Source organism: Schistocerca serialis, chromosome 1, assembly GCF_023864345.2.
Source record: "Schistocerca serialis cubense isolate TAMUIC-IGC-003099 chromosome 1, iqSchSeri2.2, whole genome shotgun sequence".
Taxonomy (NCBI): domain Eukaryota; kingdom Metazoa; phylum Arthropoda; class Insecta; order Orthoptera; family Acrididae; genus Schistocerca; species Schistocerca serialis.
In genome coordinates, this window is record NC_064638.1 from 387,033,972 (window position 1) to 387,040,438 (window position 6,467).

A 6,467-nucleotide genomic window follows, 5' to 3' on the forward strand; every position below is an offset into this window, starting at 1 on the left:
AATAAGCCGGTTAAATTCTTCAAAGACTTGTTCTGATTTCTGCATCCTGCTCTGTTAATTCACCAAATTCCTCTGAACCTTGTGGTAACATGGACAAGGCGTCCGCAACAACATTCTGATTTCCTTTAATATAAATGATCTCAAAATTGGATTCTTGTAAATATAGACACCACCTAGCTAATTGACAGTGTAATAGTTTACATGTTATAAGAAATGACAGTGACCGATGGTCACAGTAAACTTTGGTATTCTTGCCCTCACAAAAAATATTCAAACTTCTTAAACACCCATATTACCGCTGTTGTTGTTGTGGTCTTCAGTCCAGAGACTGGTTTGATGCAGCTCTCCATGAGTAAAGCTGCATGCGCTTGGGAAAAATTACGGCTGTAATTTCCCCTTGCTTTCTGCCATTTGCAGTACCAGCACAGCAAGGCCATTTTGGTTAGTGTTACAAGGCCAGATCAGTCAATCATCCAGACTGTTGCCCCTGCAACTACTGAAAAGGCTGCTGCCCCTCTTCAGGAACCACACGTTTGTCTAGCCTCAACAGATACCCCTCCGTTGTGGTTGTGCCTACTGTACGGCTATCTGTATCATTGAAGCACGCAAGCCTCCCCACCAATGACAAGGTGTATGGTTTATGGGGGGGATACTGCTTCTGATAACGTGCAACTAGCAAAACTGATGACCTTGCGTACTTCCTTACCTTCTCCTTCTTGCATCTGGAACAAGCATGCCCCCAGCCCTTGAGATGAGGCATCTGTGCACAGACAAAAATCCTTGGACATGTCAGGGTGGCTAAGAATGATGGCATTGACCAATGCCTGCTTAATGTTATTAAAGTCCTCTTGACACTTTTCGTCCCATAACCAAAGCCTATTTTTTTTTGTAATAAGTTGAGCAATGAATCCCTGTTCATCAGTTGTTGTGGTATGAACTTACTAAAAAAGGAAGCTTGTCCTAAAAAAGCTTTTAGTTGTTTTTTATTCCTTGGAGCTGGACAATTGCGTATGACATCAATTGTTTTTGGATTAGGTAATATACCCAGTTCTGACCCAACATGTCCTAAAAATTTGACTTGCTCCTTTCCAAAACTAGACTTTTTGAAATTGGCTGTTACTCCATGATCTGCAAATTGTTGGAGCACCTGTTCAATGAGCCTAATATGTTCTAACCAAGTGGGTGTGGCTATTAACATATCATCTACATGAACAGTGACTTTTCTAAGCAATTCTGGCCCCAAAACCTTGTCCAATTCGTAACTTCTGCCAACACAAACAAATGCAGTATATTTTCGGCTTTCTTTGTGGAGCTTTATTAGCCAGTTAGGACATCTTGAGATCGAGTATACTAAAATATTTTGTATTGCAGAACTTTAGAAGCTGTTTGTCCTAGTTGTCTGATCTTATGCATACTGGTACTATAATCTTATTGATATGTCTAGCATCGAGAACTAATCTTACAGAACCATCTGGTTTGCTTACTGGTAATATTGGACTACAATAGGGTGAAAATAAAGTTTGTATAATTCCCCATTTAATCATATGATTGATCTTTACCCTTACTGCCTCTGATTTTGCCCATGGAATAGGATACGACATTACACAAAATGTTTCATGAGGATAGACGTCAAACTTATGTTCATAGTCTTTGATTACTCCTGGATCCTTACTGAAAACATTGGCATACTTAAATAACAAGTTATTGTTGTTGCATCTCATTTAGTGTCTGTGATTCACTTAGTTTCTTCTTTACCATTTCGTAACTAACCTCAGTGTTTGCTTCTTGTTCAATATCAAATTTGTTTTTGAAATAGGAATATTCTACCACTACATTTGACTCTGGTTTGTTTTTGTTACTTTCATCAGGTGTTCTGACTAAATCAATAGAAAAGATCTGATCCTTTACAAAAAAGTGGCATTTACCATTACCTATGTCAATTTGCGTTTGTATGCTCTAAACATGTCCACACCAATAAGACAATTAACTATAAGTTTGTCGATTATAAGAAAGTTGCACTTCACTGTATAATGTTCAGTTTGTATTGGAATAAGTGCCTGATGTTAAACCAATTTAGTCTTACTGCCCTTAGCAGTTTGCACCTTGCAATTTTGGACAGGAAATGTTGGGAACTTGCCTCTCTTCTTCAATTCACAAAAAATGCATTTGACATTAGGTTAGTAGTTGAACATGTATCTAAATTTAACTGTGTGTCAATATTAAATATCTTCACCTTAATGATTGCTTGTACTTGTTCTTCCTTGACTTTATCTACTATATCTAACTCATTCTGATACAAATCATCCTTGATGTCATCTTGTTTGTCAAACCTTGCGAAACATGTTTGTAGTTTTTTGTTTTGCCCCCAATCCCTGAGAGGTCAATAGCCTGGGGCTTAACTAAAACCGGTTGGTGTTTTCCGATGGCATAGTGTTACTTAATTCATTATCTGGAGAAATTTCAGTTAGTTGCACTGTGTGGGTACTTCACCAATTTGTGTCATTAGCTGCTGTGCAATTATTTTTCTGCCCAAAGGTCAGCTGTGGTACAGCGTAAGGCATGCCGTTGTTGCCGCGCATCGGTCACTGCTGCAGCTGACTGTTTCTATTCATGTTCGGCATAGGGCCTCGTGATGGTGAACTGCAATTCGCTTGATTGTTGAAATTACCCCTGTTGTTTTGGAAATTTCTTTTAAATCATTTGTTTTTTTGCATTCCCAATAGCGTACTCATTACCTCTGGGTATGTAATTTTGCTGTTGTGGGTACCACCTCGCTGTGTATTTGGCTCACATTTTACTGACTGATTTATATAACCATGTTGTTGTACCTGATTTTCTGTTGCTCTTTTGAGTACAGGTCTTCTTTCCTGCATGTCTTGTTCAGGTATTTTTCAAAGTATCCACATAGACCACTGAAAGGTACAGTGTTGAAAACCTCGAGTCAGAGTCTTTTTTGCACTGCCTCAGAACAGTATTTGTCGAGGAAAGTTCATTAAAATTGGATATAAGTGCTGCAATGTTCGGCCACTTCAGTTGTCCATAAAAGCACATCACCTTGTGTATATCCGATGACATAACTGATTTCCTGTGCTTCTGTACAGTTGAGTGGAAATACTGCAGGATCCATTTTTTTACCTTCGGTAGTGAGTGTAGGAAACTGTTGATGTCTCAGCAAACCTTCGTCTGCAAAAATAGTTGATAGAAATGTGGCATTTTCAGTCATATTTATGTTGTTATTGTAGTTACATGTAATTCCGGCTGGTAACTGTTCAGCTATTGGAGTTGTGGGTATGTTTAAATTTTGCACTCTACAACTGTCACTGGTACCTGCAGTGGGGCTCGTGAGCATTTGTGGATAAATACCGACAGGTTGTAGTTTGTTCGCTGTAGCCTGTGTATTATTTACATGCATATTTCGAGATCCAGTAATATTTTCTACTAAAAGATTGTGGGTCCTATCTTCTGCAGATTGTATGTTAATGTTTACTTTGTTCACAATTTCATTTTCTTTTTTCTGAATAGCCTTTTCTACTACATCTGCGTATAACTTTCAATCAGTTATTAATTTATCTGCAATGGTATTACCTTTATCTAATGTACCTGCTTCAGCTTGACTAATAATATCACTCAGATTTTCATTGATCTTCTCTCTCTCCTTCTTAGCACATGCTGAGTCAACTTCTAATGTTGCTTCCCTTAAAGTAAGCTCTTCTACAGCTACAGGTACTCATTTATAGTCTTATTTAGTTTGTTAATGACAGCGGTTACCTTTTTTACTATCAAAAGCAACTGGTTTTGTGTGGCTTCAATGCTTGTGTTTGCGTCTGTGATTTTCTTTATTTGATGCTCTACTGGAACGTGACGGTCATTAAAAGAATCTACCTTCTGTTTAAACTCCATAATGTTCCTGTTCACTTCAAGTACCCCATGCTTTACCTGTGTTTTCATATCAATTTTTTGTCCATTTCAGTGCAAAAATTTTTGGCTAAGTCATTGAATTTCTGTGAGACCGTGTCTTGCAAATACTTGAATACTTGTTTTTGTTCTTCCTTCATTGCATTGAGATCATGTGTAACAGTGTTTTGTTGCTGTTTCACCATGTTCATATCTTATGTCAAATTACTGAAATTCGTGTTCATATTGTTTCATATCATCAAATTTCATATTTATTTTAAATAGTAACTGCCATAGCAGTGCTTCAGTTCTACTACTGTGGTTGCGGTCAGCTATACTTCCCAAGTTAATGTTTGTGTTGTGACCAAGTGGTGTTTGTAACGTGTTGTCAAAATTCACATTGGGATTGCTCTTTGATGTTTCGTTCATGAGCGGTATGTCCCTCTGGAAGATGCATGACATTGTCTCGTCAATTTTGAACATTGTGTCATCAAGGTAGTTCTGCTGTGGAGTGTCACTATCATTTGTCACTCCTGCGACACTCATCTCTGATCTACTTACGCCTTCTGCAACAGGCATGCATGGCGCCTGAACTTCAATTGTTTGATCACGCAATTCTACGCCATCTTAACTGATTGCGTTTTCGCTATCAATATCAACAATGGAAATATATTTTTCTGCCATGTTGTATGAATATGCAAAAATTTTAATTCTCAAAAATGTTAAAATTTCATATACTAATCATTATACTTGAAAATTGTAGCCTGTTTTAGGTCTACTATGATGTGCTAACTATTGTCACAATTCTTTATGTTTTACTGATAATATGTATCACACTGAAAAATTTCTGTAAATTTTTCGTAAATAAAATTCAAAGAAGGGAATAATGAGGAAAAGGGTTCTATCTACATCAAAAGAGGCGCTACCAAGCGTAACCATGCAAGCAACTTGCGTAGCTGTCCTACCTTTGCTGTGCCCAACAAAATGGCTTACTACTGGAAATTTTTACATAACCTGGGTCTAATTCTTATTCCTTTCAAAATTTTTCTCCTCAATTTTTGCCTTTTTGTAATACTTGCTCCCCGTCATGCAAACAGAAAATACAGGCAATTAGTTTTTATGATTCATAACAATGCCATAGAAATTTGTTACTATCACAATAGTTAACAAACATTACTCACAACCAGTGCCCTGAAGTCCTGACAAACAGGTCGACAGTTGTAATAGAAAAAAAATAAAATAAATAAAATTAATTAAATTACTAAATATTAGTGGTTATGCATATGAAGGCACATTTTTGTAGAATGTAGTACAATTGCATTATTAAAATGTTCTGTGCTTATTTGTATCCTTTGGGCATTGGAAGTCGCTCACATTTTAATTGTAGCTGGAGGCTGCGGACTCCGGGAACAACGGCGCTTGTCGTAATCAAGAAAATCCTCATTATATGTTCTTCTCTTCACTTCACTTCAATAAATAAGAAAAAACCACTTGATACTGTTGTCGAACATATTATTATTCACGCACACATACGATACATAGATCTCGCAATACTTCATATCTAAAATCACACATCTTCATTGTCCTACATACGAGGGAGTCTGTAAGAGTAAAAAAATAAAAAGTACAAGAGTCAATGTTTTTCCTTTCATTTGTCTGCTCCTTACTGTGCATTTATAATTAATATCTTTGCCAGCTTTCTGGCCCTTGGTGTTTCATTTTTTTTTCTTTCTTTTCTTTTTTCTTTAATAAATCTTAATTTTACGGCATCCTGGGGGCTTTTCATCATGTACCTGCACACAAACACACACACACACACACACACACACACACACACACAGTGGTTGCAGCTTGGCTTGTAGGTCACATGGCTGTTTCACAGGCAACCCTGCCTTTGATGGGAAAGTACTGCAACACTGCCCGATGAGAAAGACCAATGCAAAGGAGTTGCAAAAAAGAAATGTTTTCAGTGAGAGTGAGAAAAAGTTAAAAAGCAGCAACAAGACACAAGTGACCAAAAAGTTTCCCTCCAAGCATTGAGGGGAAACATCTTGCAGAGATATTAAAGTATTGCCAAAGTTACCCAATAAACAGACAGTAGTATGGCAGCAAATTATCACCAATAATTAAGAGATAGTTGTTGGTGAAACACCATGGAAGGAGATATTTGTCAAGACAGTACATAATATCTGTGAGGTGATTAATGCTTTCTGTGTTGTGATGATATGGGATGATGTCTCCCAGTCAAATCCATAAAAGTTGATAAAAGAAGAGCTCCATTTCAGAAAAGACACCTAAACAAGCATGTCAAAGGGGGTTACAAATTATTTAGTAGACCCTGCACTGAAATTTCCACATATAAATATAGATTTTTTTCAATGTTTTATTCATATCTGACGCCTCATACTTCCTACAACTGAGAAACCTGAAGAGATCTGCGTGTGCATATATCATGAGAACGTGCATACTGATCATCCAGACCTACTATTAAGATGTCCAGATGTCATTGTGTTCAGTGGCTACCCCCGATTACAGATGTCGGATGTCAGGCTGGGCAGACTGGTAAAACAGGA